This window comes from Triticum aestivum, chromosome 7A, assembly GCF_018294505.1.
Source record: "Triticum aestivum cultivar Chinese Spring chromosome 7A, IWGSC CS RefSeq v2.1, whole genome shotgun sequence".
In the NCBI taxonomy this organism is placed as follows: Eukaryota; Viridiplantae; Streptophyta; class Magnoliopsida; order Poales; family Poaceae; genus Triticum; species Triticum aestivum.
In genome coordinates, this window is record NC_057812.1 from 52,676,250 (window position 1) to 52,689,503 (window position 13,254).

The 13,254-nt window shown below is 43.2% G+C and overlaps 2 pseudogenes; one reads left to right on the forward strand and one right to left on the reverse strand.

Moving 5' to 3' along the window:
* Positions 1 to 237: 237 nt before the first annotated feature.
* LOC123152986 (ABC transporter G family member 50-like) overlaps positions 238 to 13,254 on the forward strand; it is a 45,519-nt pseudogene continuing 32,502 nt past the window's right edge.
* LOC123155189 (uncharacterized) lies at positions 9,611 to 9,749 on the reverse strand (annotated as a pseudogene).

Consider the following 13,254-nt stretch of genomic DNA (forward strand, 5'->3'; position numbering starts at 1 on the left):
CAAAATAAGGCAAATCAGGTCTCCGAATCAGAGGTGCTGCGAAGTCACTAGTAGTACCGTATATAATACATGACTTATGGCTGTCATGTTCCAGAATGTGCATTTCCATGCTAATAGTTAATTTGAAGTCAACACATGACTGGTCTTTCAAACTCTTACTCTAAAGAGAAGGAAATAACTGCTTATACTACGGCTAGGCACTAGCAAAGGGCGTCCATCTGAATCGCCCATCTTGAGATGAAGGGCCCCGCTACAAGAGAGACCAACTCATCATCCCACCATCAAGATTTCACCTCCTGTGCGAGTGACGAGCGCCCGGATGAGTCCCAGTTAGAACTGGCATCACGACGGCGCCAGAATGGTGCCGCAAACACCGAGCATGTGAGTGAGAACATGCTGCTTGACGGCAGCAAGTTCGGAGCTCTCAAGAGGCGCGAGTTCTTCGACAACCTGCAAAAGAACCTCGAAGATGACCACCTCCGCTTTCTGCGCGGACAAAAGGAAAGAATTGACAGGCATGTTTTCTTTTTCAGAACACTGTTCTAAGTATCTGGGTGAAGATTAGACTCTGCCTATGCAACTGTTTATTTTTCCCATGTGATCCGTGTCCAGGGTTGATGTCAAGTTGCCAGCAATAGAGGTGAGGTATAATAATCTGTTTGTGGAAGCAGAGTGCATAGTTACTAAAGGAAATCACCTGCATGGTTTTCACTTTCAGTGAGATTTCAGTGAAATTCACTGAATTTCAGTAATTTCAGCAGACACTGAAATATTACGTTTCGGTCAAAATATTTCAGCAATTTCAGTATAGCACAACAATTCCAATATTTTTCAAAATATTTTTTAAAATTTTCAAATTTTTAATTGAATTCAAGTGAATATTTCGGTCATTTGGCTGAAATGGAAACTGAAATAACTGAAATTCATTGAATTTTAGTGATTTCGGTTGGTGCTGAAATTTTTCTGAAACTGAAATTGAAAACCATGATCACCTGTCGTCTCTATGGAATAGTACCAAAGGTGCCTTCTCGGTAAGAAACCTCCGAAGCTACTGTTTTTTCGACGAATCAATGAGAATGGAACTGATAAGACACAGTTATTTGTTGGATGGTATTGACTAACTTACCGGTTTTTCATTTGAGTTACAGGGCCTCGTGAAGTTGCTAGGCTTCGAAACGGAAAGAGCAAAAACCAACGGTCTAGAAGATGTCAGTGGAATCATCAAACCCTGCAGGTATGTGCCATGTTTCAGGAGTGTTTAGTAAAATGGAAAAGAAACCATAAACATACAAAAGAAAACGTGTGAAATTTACTGCATCAAGTGTCTATAGTTCTCGCTTTAGAGATTAAGGTTAGTTCTGATTCCATATGTTCCCATCTTTGTAGATTGACTCTTCTACTGGGACCTCCTGGATGTGGCAAAAGCATTCTGTTGCGAGTTCTTGCCGGGAAACTAGATAAATCTCTAAAGGTACAAATACTGTCTTCCTTTCATAATTAAAGAAAAATGCATGTATTTGTTTTCAGTTTTCACTGATTGCATCTGCTCCTATAAAGATCTCAAGATTATTCAATACTTGGCCAAATGAAAGAAAATCAAAATTAAGATCTCAGCCGGCTGCTACAGAATAGACCACATATGAAGCCAGCACATAAATAAATGTATAACCTACAATCTTTTCTCAAAATCTACATCATTCATGAATAGCCAAAGAGCCAAACTTAATTTTTTTATCAATACCCCACAAACAATAAATTCGTGCCTCTTGAGAGCTCCGACAAGCAGCAAGCTCTCATGCACATGCTCAAGTGTTTGCAGCACCATTCTGGTACCGTCGCACTGACAATTCTAACTCGGACTCGTCGGGACACTCGTGGTCATACGCCAGTGCTCCCAAATCCTGATACCGGAACAGGCAACGACGCTGACGCTGCCAGGGAAGACGACACAATTACCTTAATCCCTATACATAGTGTTGCCACACATACATGTGCCCAACTACTCATTGGCACCGCGCACGCCGGAGAACACACCGGCGCTCCTGTCCCCTAACCATGACACCGACGTCAAGAACCTCCTCCTAGAACTCTTGCACATCCTCCTCCGTCTTCTGGTGACAGGAACGAGCCACCATCATCCGCATATGACCCAACCTCCAGCAGCATCCTGAGATTCAACACATGACACCTCCGCGGCCCTCTCCTCCATGGCATCCGCGGCAGCCAGGAAAGAGAATCTCACCCGCTGGATCCCCCTAAAGTAGGCGATCACTGTGGCGGCAGGGTGAGTCACCTTCAGGGCAGCGCTCTCATCCAATTCCTACTTCCTAGGTAGGTTTGCTACTACTGCACGGGGAGAGTGAGAGCAAGCTAGAGAGAAGAAAGAGGAGGGAGACAACAGCCTTGCCTTCCAGCGGAAGATACCTATATCAGATGTATCTCACAGTCTTACAGACCAATTAGATACATCGATGGTCAAATTTGGACCATGTTTGGATATAAAACTCAGGCCCATGTTCCATCTTTTTAACTGTGTATACGCCCTAGCAGCGTTAACGTACTACTGGTCCTGCTAGAACAAGCGGCGGGCAAAGATGGGCGCCTGCTTGATACTTGCCAGTAAATTAGCATGATTACCTTGCAGAAAGTATGGGCAATATTACCATTAAGCCTATTTACCGAAATCTAACCCAAACATTTGGCTGTGCGAAACAAAGAATCAATCCTACTGACAGATTTTTCTTTTGTTCGAGAAAATGCTTGTGCGTGTCTCGATGCATTAAAAGGAAAGAGAATAACAGACATTCAGGATTACAAGCCCTAAGAAGGACTCATGGAACTCCTAAACCAAGGTTACACGCCAGGTAGGAGGAGCTGGAGTTTCGCCGCAGCAGCGAAACCCAGCAAGTCACCTCCGCACAACGCTAGGTCTAGCCCTATTGAAGGATACATCATTGTGATGCTTCCGTAAGCACCAGGCTGTCATCTGAATGAGTGTCAGACAACTGACAGAATAACACTACTCACATCAAAAGCAAAAGTTGTCCATCACCTGATAGTCTATTGTTTTCATTAGTTGCACATGGTTAACGACCTCTGACAAAGGCTGAAATTCGACAATGCCTTGCACTGAATGACGAATATCCGTATACTTAAGTTGCTTTTTTACAGCAACAAGCCAACAACTGATGCTGGAGTTCTCAAATTGAACTGTCCCAACTCCCCAGCAAAGCCACCTATATTGTCCCAAAACATGTCAAAACATATAATTATTGGCATGGTCTGCACATGTATGAAACCGGCACTATTTACTGGCTTAAATGAGTAGTTCATCATGAAGATACTGACTGCTGAATACTAATAAATAACAGCTTTTAATTATTTTCAGATCCAAGTACTTTCAGAGAACTATTTTCAGATCAGCTTCTAATTAATACTCCCTCAGTTCCAAAATATAAGGTGTATTAGTTTTTTCAAGAGGCAACCATGTTCATGTTTGACCAATTTTTTAGAAAAAATATATCAGTATCTACAATACCAAATTTGTATTATTAGATTTATCACGAAAAGTATTTTTCATATTTTATTTATTTTATATTGCAGATATTAATATTTTATTCTATAATCTTGGTCAAACATACATAAGTTTGACTTGCACGAACACTGGTGCACCTTTTATATTCTGGAACGGAGGGAGTAAATAACAGCACACAATAGATTATGGGTACTGCTGGGTGTTCCTGCTTAGAGATATAACCACAGAAAAGCAGAGCAGAACAGCACAAATGCCCTTTAGCCATTGACACTACACTTAGTTTCAAAGCTACAATTTTGCAAAATCATGAACAAAAGAAAACAAAATGGCAAACTGAATGTAACGATGCAAGCTTTTACAGGTAACAGGGGATATCTCTTATAATGGTTATGAACTTCATGAATTTGTACCTGAGAAAACAGCTGTGTATATCAACCAACATGATCTGCACATAGCTGAGATGACTGTGAGGGAAACTTTAGACTTCTCAGCCCAGTGCCAAGGTGTTGGAAGAAGACCAAGTAAGTCTATTGGACAGTCCTCACAAGAATTCATGATCAGAAACAAGTTCTTAAATAATCACAACATTTGTTGCTCACTAAATTTGTTTGCCCAAAGAAATACTCAAGGAGGTGAACACAAGGGAGAGTGTGGCTGGGATCATACCTGATGCGGACATCGATCTATACATGAAGGTAAAAAATCGTGTATCCTATGTACTGGCTGGCATTATCCTTTCTCACTTTACAATTAAAAAAAAAGCAGACCTGCTTATCTGAGTTACAAAGAACAAGGTAATTCAACGTCGAATGAATATTGGAACTGCTCTAGCAGAATAATATTTGGTTGTATTAAAGCTAAGCTAGCTTTTCAATTTTTATTAGTCAACACTTTTGTTTCTGTTTCTACAAATTAAACATAACTGTTTTTCAAAAGTAAAGCGGCTAATGCAGGTAGTAGCAGTTGAAGCTTCAGAGCGAAGCCTACAGACAGATTATATTTTGAAGGTACCTCTTGCCAAAACATATGAGTTTATGCATAACTTGGTGCTGAAGGCAGATAGGAACAATATACTGACAGAATCACACTACTGATTTATTTGTAGATCATGGGGCTAGAGATATGTGCAGACACGATGGTTGGGGATGCAATGAGAAGAGGAATATCAGGGGGGCAGAAGAAAAGATTAACCACAGGTATAGTAAAGCCAATGGGAAATACATTAACCAACAAGGGATCACCTTGTATATAATCTTTCACCTACTTGTACCAGCCGAGATGATTGTGGGCCCTGCAAAAGCATACTTTATGGATGAAATATCAAATGGTCTGGATAGCTCTACCACTTTTCATATAATCAATTGTTTCCAGCAACTGACAAACATCAGCGAGTACACGATGGTTATTTCACTTCTTCAACCAACACCTGAGGTATTTGATCTTTTTGATGACCTCATACTAATGGCAGAAGGGAAGATTATCTACCATGGCCCTCGAAATGAAGCTCTCAATTTTTTTGAGGAGTGTGGGTTCATATGCCCAGAAAGAAAAGCGGCAGCTGACTTTCTCCAAGAGGTAATTGTTCTCAATCACAAAAATAACTGCAGCAACTGAGATGATTTGCACGTTGATGAAACCAGTTTTGTTTTCTAATTTTGAAATCATTAGATCTTGTCCTGGAAGGACCAACAACAGTACTGGTTGGGTCCACATGAATCATACAGATATATCTCACATCATGAATTATCAAGCATGTTCAAGGAGAATCACAGGGGGAGAAAACTGTGGAAAGTTTAGGGAAAACGTCGTACCCTACCGAGGGCGACGGGTTCATGTTTATATAACCAGCGCTTATCTCTGGTACATGCGTACAGGTTGTTCAGATTACAAACTTGGGATACAAGGGATAGAGAAGAATCTATTTGGTTACAAGAGATAGAACTAACTTAAACAACCAATGTATATCTACAAGTCCAACCTGGCTAAACCTGTCGCATGTAGCATGTTTAACACTCCCCCTTATTCACAACTTACATAAGTTGAGATTACGCTTGAATTCTTCAAAGCTTTTTGTAGGCAACGCCTTTGTAAATCCATCAGCAACTTGATCTCTAGAATGGATAAACCAAATGTCCAGTTGCTTGCTAGCAACTCTTTCTCTGACAAAATGAAAGTCTATTTCAATGTGCTTCGTTCTGGCATAAAAAACTGGGTTAGCTGATAAGTATGTAGCACCAAGGTTGTCACACCATAAGCATGAAGCTGGAATCCGTTTAATGCCAAGTTCCCTTAGCAAAGACTGAACCCAGATAATTTCTGCTGTAGCATTTGCAAGAGCTTTGTATTCTGCCTCTGTACTTGACCTTGATACGGTGGCTTGTTTCTTTGCACACCATGATATGAGATTAGGCCCAAAGAACACCGCAAAACCACCTATTGATCGTCTGTCATCTACACAGCCTGCCCAGTCAAAGTCTGAGAAAGCACTGATAAGCACAAATGATGATTTGTTGAAAGTAAGACCAGTACCCAAAGTATGTTTAACATATCTGACAATGCGCTTAGCTGCAGTCCAATGAACAGTAGTGGGTGCATGAAGAAATTGACATACTTTGTTAACAGCAAAGGATATATCTGGCCTTGTAAGGGTCAAGTACTGAAGTGCACCTACCAAACTTCTGTAGTTGGCACTGTCCTCTTGATTCAAGAGGTTTCCTTCTGTCAGAGATAATTTTTCAGAGCTTGATAAGGGAGTTGATGAGGGTTTACATCCTTGCAAACCAGCCCTTTTTACAAGATCTGTTGCATACTTTTCCTGAGACAAATGAAGATCATCTCCATGTTTCTGTACTTCAATACCTAGGAAGAAGTGTAAGTCTCCTAGATCTTTGAGAGCAAACTCAACACTCAAATCCCTCAACAGTCCTGCCACTGCTTCATTAGATGAACTAGTGACAATAATATCATCAACATAGATAAGCAAAAACAAGGAAGTATTTGACTTGTTGTAAATGAACAATGAGGTGTCAGCCTTGGAGGGGATAAACCCAAGTGCTTGCAGTTTGTGACTGAGACGTGAGTACCATGCTCTAGGGGCCTGCTTCAGACCATATATAGCTTTGTCAAATTTGCACACATGTGAGGGGAACTTTTTGTTTTCAAACCCATGAGGTTGTTTCATATAGACGTCCTCTTCCAGAACACCATGAAGAAACGCATTCTTTACATCCAGTTGTCTGAGACTCCATCCCCTGAAAACAGCAATAGACAAAACTAGGCGAATGGTTGCAGCTTTTACTACTGGACTAAAGGTATCTTCATAGTCCAAACCATACCTTTGCTTAAAACCTTTTGCAACCAACATAGCTTTATAACGATCAATAGTTCCATCAGATTTTCTTTTGATTCTGAAAACTCACTTGCAGTCAATCACGTTTTTACCTTGCCGTGGAGGAACTAGGTGCCAGGTCTTGTTTCTTTGCAGTGCTATGTGTTCTTCCTCCATGGCCTTTCTCCACGTCACATCACCCAGTGCCTCTTGAAGCGTAGCAGGTTCACCTGTGGAGCAAGCCAAACCAAATTTGGTAATATTTTTGTAATTTACAGGTTTGAGTACCCCTTTTTGTAGCCTTGTCCGTGGTGTAGAGGGCTCCACAGAAGATCCAGGAGCACCCCCTGCAGCGGCGGATCCCGAGGCTGATATGGCTGGCTTGGATCGACGCGCTGGAGGATCTTCTGTGGCTGAACGCAGAGGCGGAGGTGACAAGGATGGCTCAGAGGATCCTGTGCCAGGCTTAGCTGACACGCCATCATTGTGCAATGATTGGGCCGGTCGGGCTGGTGAAGGCGCGTCAGACGCGGTTGGTGCAGCACGCCGGGTCGCACCAGGCCCAACAGGTACATCATCATGGCGCGATGATTGAGCCGGTCGGGCTGATGGAGGCGCATCAGGTGCAGGTTGTGTAGCGTGCCGGGAGTAGCACCGAGTCTCATCAGTGGGCCACCGAGCCACGGGCCACGTGGCAGTAGCGGACTCGCCCAGCCCGGAATCAGGCGCGTCATCGGGGTGGCCCGCGCGGTCGCTTTCACGGACGGGTGGCGCGGAGCCAAAAGCCGGCGCGCTGGCCCACTCCTGCGGTGCGGAGCCCGCGGAAGATGCGCCGCCAGACTGCTGCTGCAGCGATCCCGAGGGAGATTTGCTCCCTGGCGGCGGACACATAAAATATGGCCCCGGCGCCACATTATTTTCTTCATTTTCGGCAGCAATTTCTTCTGTATTTTCACCTGTAGTGTCAAAAAGCTCATGCATGCTGTTATGAGAATCAGTCAATATTGGTTCACCACAACTATTTTCCCCTGTGACAACACCGGTGAGATGTGAGGGCAATAGGAGGATTTCTTGGCGAAGAAGTGCTCCGGCATTGGGATGAAGATCGGCGAAGGGGAATTTAGTTTCATCAAAAACAACATCCCTGGAGATGTAGACACGGCCGGTGGAAACATCAAGGCATTTCACACCTTTGTGTTGAGCACTATATCCAATAAATACACATTGTGTCGAGCGGAACATGAGCTTTCTATTGTTGTAAGGTCTGAGGTTTGGCCAACAGGCACATCCAAAGACACGAAGTGACTTGTACTCAGGTTTGGTGTGAAGAAGTCGCTCAGTAGGAGTTTCATAGTTGATGACTCGGCTAGGTAATATATTGATGAGATGCACGGCGGTGAGGAAAGCTTCATCCCAAAACTTAAGTGGCATGGATGCACGTGCAAGTAGAGAAAGCCCTACTTCTACAATGTGTATGTGCTTGCGCTCAGCTGACCCGTTTTGCTGATGAGCATGTGGGCAAGCGACATGGTGAGATACACCAAGTTGTTGGAAGAAGGAATTCAACTTTTCATATTCCCCTCCCCAATCAGATTGGACAGCAAGTATTTTGCTATCAAATTTCCTTTCAACTAAAGCTTGGAAATTTTGGAATACTTGAAACACATCAGATCTTTTCTCAAGAAGATAGATCCAGGAATATTTGCTATAGCCATCAATGAAACTCACATAATAACTATGTCTACCAGCAGAGGAGGGGGCAAGACCCCAAACATCAGAAAAGATGAGTTGCAAAGGTTTGGTAGAAATACTCATAGAAATTGGATATGATAATTGATGGCTTTTAGCCTTTTGACAAGAATCACAAATTGTTTCACGATTGTGCTCTCCAACATATGAGAGCTTATTTTTCCTAAGCAATCTTTCAACTAAAGAAAATGATGCATGCCCTAAATGATCATGCCACCGAGAGGATGAGAGCTTGGTGACACCACATGCTTGCTTATTGAGCCTCCTAAGTTCAGGAATCAACGAATACAGCCCTCGAACGCATCTACCTCGATATAGGATTTTCTTCGTGACCTGGTCCTTGATGAAAAAGAAGAAGGGGTGAAACTCAAGAAACACATGATTATCAAGGGTGATTCGATGAACAGAAAGAAGATTCATGGAGGCTTTAGGGACATGCAAGATTTTTCTAAGATGAAGTTTTCGGTGAGTGGTTTTAATAGTTGAGTGACCAATATGACAGATTTCCATACCTTCTCCATTGGCAGCATGGATTTGGTCGGGGCCGCGGTACTTCTCCCTCATGGTCACTTTCTCCAGTTCGCCCGTGATGTGGTTGGTAGCACCACTGTCCATGTACCAGTTTGTATCGACGCCGTACGATCCTTCAGCACCGCCGGCTACTTTCTCGTCTTGGGATGAGTCGTCATCCTCAAAACGGTACCAGCAGTCCTTCGCGGAGTGCCCCAGCTTACCGCAGATCTGACACTTGACAGCGTCAGGGCGATACCTAGCAGAGTTGTTGTGGCGACCCTTGGTGTTGTTGTAGGAGGGCCGGCCGCTGCCATTGCCGCTGCTGGTGTTGTTGTTGGTGCGAGGGTTGTTGTTGTTGTTGCCGTTTTGCCCTTTGCGCGGAGGGCCACGGTAGCGGGAGGAGCCACCGCCTCCACGGCCACGTGAAGCACTGTTGGCCGAAGACTTGAAGCCGTTGTCGTTGACGCGGTAGAACGCCATCCTCTGGTCGAAGTTGCTCATCTGAGCAAAGAGCTCATCGATCGTGACCGGGATGGTGCGAGCATCCGGCGCTGAGACCAGCGGCTGGTACTCCATGTCGAGCCCCGCAAGGATGTGAGAGATCAGTTGATCTTCCTCCAGGGGCTTTCCCACCGCCGCCAGCTCATCCGCCAGCGAGCGCATCTGGGCAAAGTACGTCGCCACAGACTGCTGCCCCTTCTGCGCATTAGCAAGTGCTATGCGGATGTTGTTGATACGGGAGATCGAGGTCGAGGAGAACATGTGCGCGAGCGCCGTCCAAAGATCGTACGCATGGGTGATGGCCGTAACCTGCACAAGCACTTCCTTCGACAAGTTATTCAGCAGATACCCTAATACCTGTTGATCTTCCCTGATCCAAATTGAATGCAGGGGATTTGGTGACGACTCCTCCTTTCCATCCGCCAGCTTGGTGATGACGGTCGAGGCAGGTTCCTTAGTGGATCCATCGACGTAGCCGAAGAACCCGGCGCCTCGGAGTTGCGGCGTGATCTGGGTACGCCAGAGCACGTAGTTCGTGCGCGTGAGCTTCTCGGTGATCTGGCCGGTCAGGGTGCCCTGAGGAACGCTCGAGGAGGAGGACATGGTGGCTTGGTTGTGGAGATCGAGAACTAGATGTAATGGAAGAGAATAGCTCTGTATACCATGTGGAAAGTTTAGGGAAAACGTCGTACCCTACCGAGGGCGACGGGTTCGTGTTTATATAGCCAGCGCTTATCTCTGGTACATGCGTACAGGTTGTTCAGATTACAAACTTGGGATACAAGGATAGAGAAGAATCTATTCGGTTACAAGAGATAGAACTAACTTAACCAACCAATGTATATCTACAAGTCCAACCTGGCTAAACCTGTCGCATGTAGCATGTTTAACAAAAACTACATGAGCAAAGTGTACCTCCCATAAGCGAGTTGGGCAAGGAAGCTTTAGCACTCAATAAGTATTCGCTACGAAAACTGGAAATGTTCAAAGCCTGTGGAGCAAGGGAAGCACTCCTAATGAAAAGTAATATGTTTGTTTATGTCTTCAAAACAGGCCAGGTTACACTTCATTCTGAGGCACTCTTTCCTGTACAAAGTAAATTATGAGTCCAAACTGAGATTTACTCCTTGATGCAGCTTGCCATTATTGCACTCGTAACAATGTCTATATTCCTTCGAACTCGCATGACAATAAGTTTCACTCACGCAAATTACTACATTGGAGCATTATTTTTTTCCATCTTCATGATTATGCTAAATGGCATACCAGAGATGAGCATGCAGATTGGGAGACTCCCAAGTTTTTACAAGCAAAAGAGCTACTATTTCTGTTCATCATGGGCATATGCAATACCAGCTTCAGTCCTAAAGGTCCCTGTTTCGATACTAGATTCGCTTGTATGAATATCTATCACATATTATGGTATTAGTTATACACCTACTGTTTCGAGGTAATTATGGAATTTTCTCAAGCTTACAATGATAAGAACAAACATTGAGAAACTCTAACATATTTTATTTATATTCATTTCTAGGTTCTTCTGCCAGTTTCTGATACTTTGTCTTCTCCATCATTCAGTCACCTTGCAGTATCGATTTATTGCTTCATACTTCCAAACACCTATTGTGTCCTTCTTCTACCTTTTTCTTGCTCTAACAGTATTCCTTACATTCGGAGGTTTCATTCTTCCCAAGAGTAAGATAACCTTTGCTCATTAAATGCATATAACTTATAGCCCTAGCAAATCTAAACAAATTTTGTTACTTTATTGTCCCAGCCTCCATGCCAGGATGGTTAAACTGGGGATTTTGGATATCGCCAATGACATATGCAGAAATCAGCATAGTTCTTAACGAATTCCTGGAACCAAGATGGCAGAAGGTGAAATGATTTTTTTTCCAAATAAAATATTGAGTGATCAGCTGATGTCAAGCATCTAACACCATTGCTACTTGTATTATTTTCAGGAAAGTATTCAAAACATAAAAATTGGGAACCAAATCCTGGTTAATCATCGCCTATATTACAGTTGGCATTTTTATTAGATATCCTTTGGAGCCTTGCTTGGATCTATTCTTTTATTTTATATCGCTTTTGGATTGGCACTAGATTACAAAACTCGTAAGTTTGCTACTAATGAAGAAAGTACATCTATATTATAGTAAGAGGCACTGTGATTTGAAATACAGCAAATTTGGTAATATAACTGGTTGCCATTGCTAGGTATAATTTCAAAATATCCACTCGATCCCAAATAGTTTTGGGTAAACTCATCCATATAGTAGTTTTATAAACATACAGGTACCTACAATCCAAGCAATAACAAAACAAAGTACAGACTGAAAAGATCAAACTAGTTTGGAATAAATTAGACTTCACAAATATCTCGATGAATCTAGATACGGGAATATAGTGCCGAGGCACTATGGAGCACCAGTTAATTAGACTTTATACACCTATGTTACTTACTTTAGAATCCTAGTATAATTTTGCCAATTTCAGCTACAGAAGAATATCACGGAAGCAGGCCTACAAAGAGCTTATGTCAACAGCAGGAAAAAGATTCCACTATTGAAAATGAGTCTGATGATCAATCAAATATTTCCAAAGGTAAAGACATAAACATCTCAATACTAATTAATAGTAAAAAAAATGAAGGTCCCATAAAAGTGCATGCTTCTTCAATGCATTCATCTTATTGCAGCAAAGATTACAATACCAGTTATGCATCTTCCAATCACATTCCACGATCTGAACTACTACATTGATACCCCACCGGTAATTAAGCAAGCCCCCTCACTAGTAGAAAAAGGGTCAAATGTGAAGCACATTAGTGCCGGTTTGAATTTGAGCCGGCACTAATGTGACCATTAGTGCCGGTTCCAACGGCTAGGCGGGTGGGCATCATTAGTACCGGTTCGTGGGCAACCTTTAGTACCGGTTCATGCCATGAACTGGTACTAATGAGGCCAGTGTGGCTGTGGTCAGGCTGGGCCCCCACGAAGACCTTTAGTACCGGTTCATAGCATGAACCGGTACTAGAGTTTCTTAGTAAGCTGATCTTTGGTCCCACCTCGCCAAGAGAGAGGCAGTATGAGCGGTTTATAAGCCGTGAGTGCAGAGACAATGACGAAGAGGCGCAATGCTCACCTGCACATTGATTAGCTTCAAGCCTTTCGGAATAGCATAGATTGCACTGAGCTATGTGCAGTGCAGTCTACACTCACTAGTGCAGAACCGGGCAATAGCACCGGTTCGTAAGGCCCTTTAGTGCCGGTTTGGTAACCGGCGCTAAAATGTAGGCACTAAAGGCCCCCCCCCTTTAGTACCGGTTCAGCACCGCCCCCCTTTAGTACCGGTTCAGCACGAACCGGTGCTAAAGGGCAATCACGTGGCACGAGCCAGCTTCAGGGGCAGGGAGCCCTTTAGTACCGGTTGGTGTCACCAACCGGTATTAAAATGTTGGGGGGGTTTTGGGTTTATGATTTCTTTTTTTCATTCAATTTTGTGTTTCACATTTAATTCTTTTTCGATTGCTGGTATTTTACGATACTACATATTGTACACGTTATGCATATATATAAATATAATTTCTAGTAGAACCGATCATAATATATATACGCACATG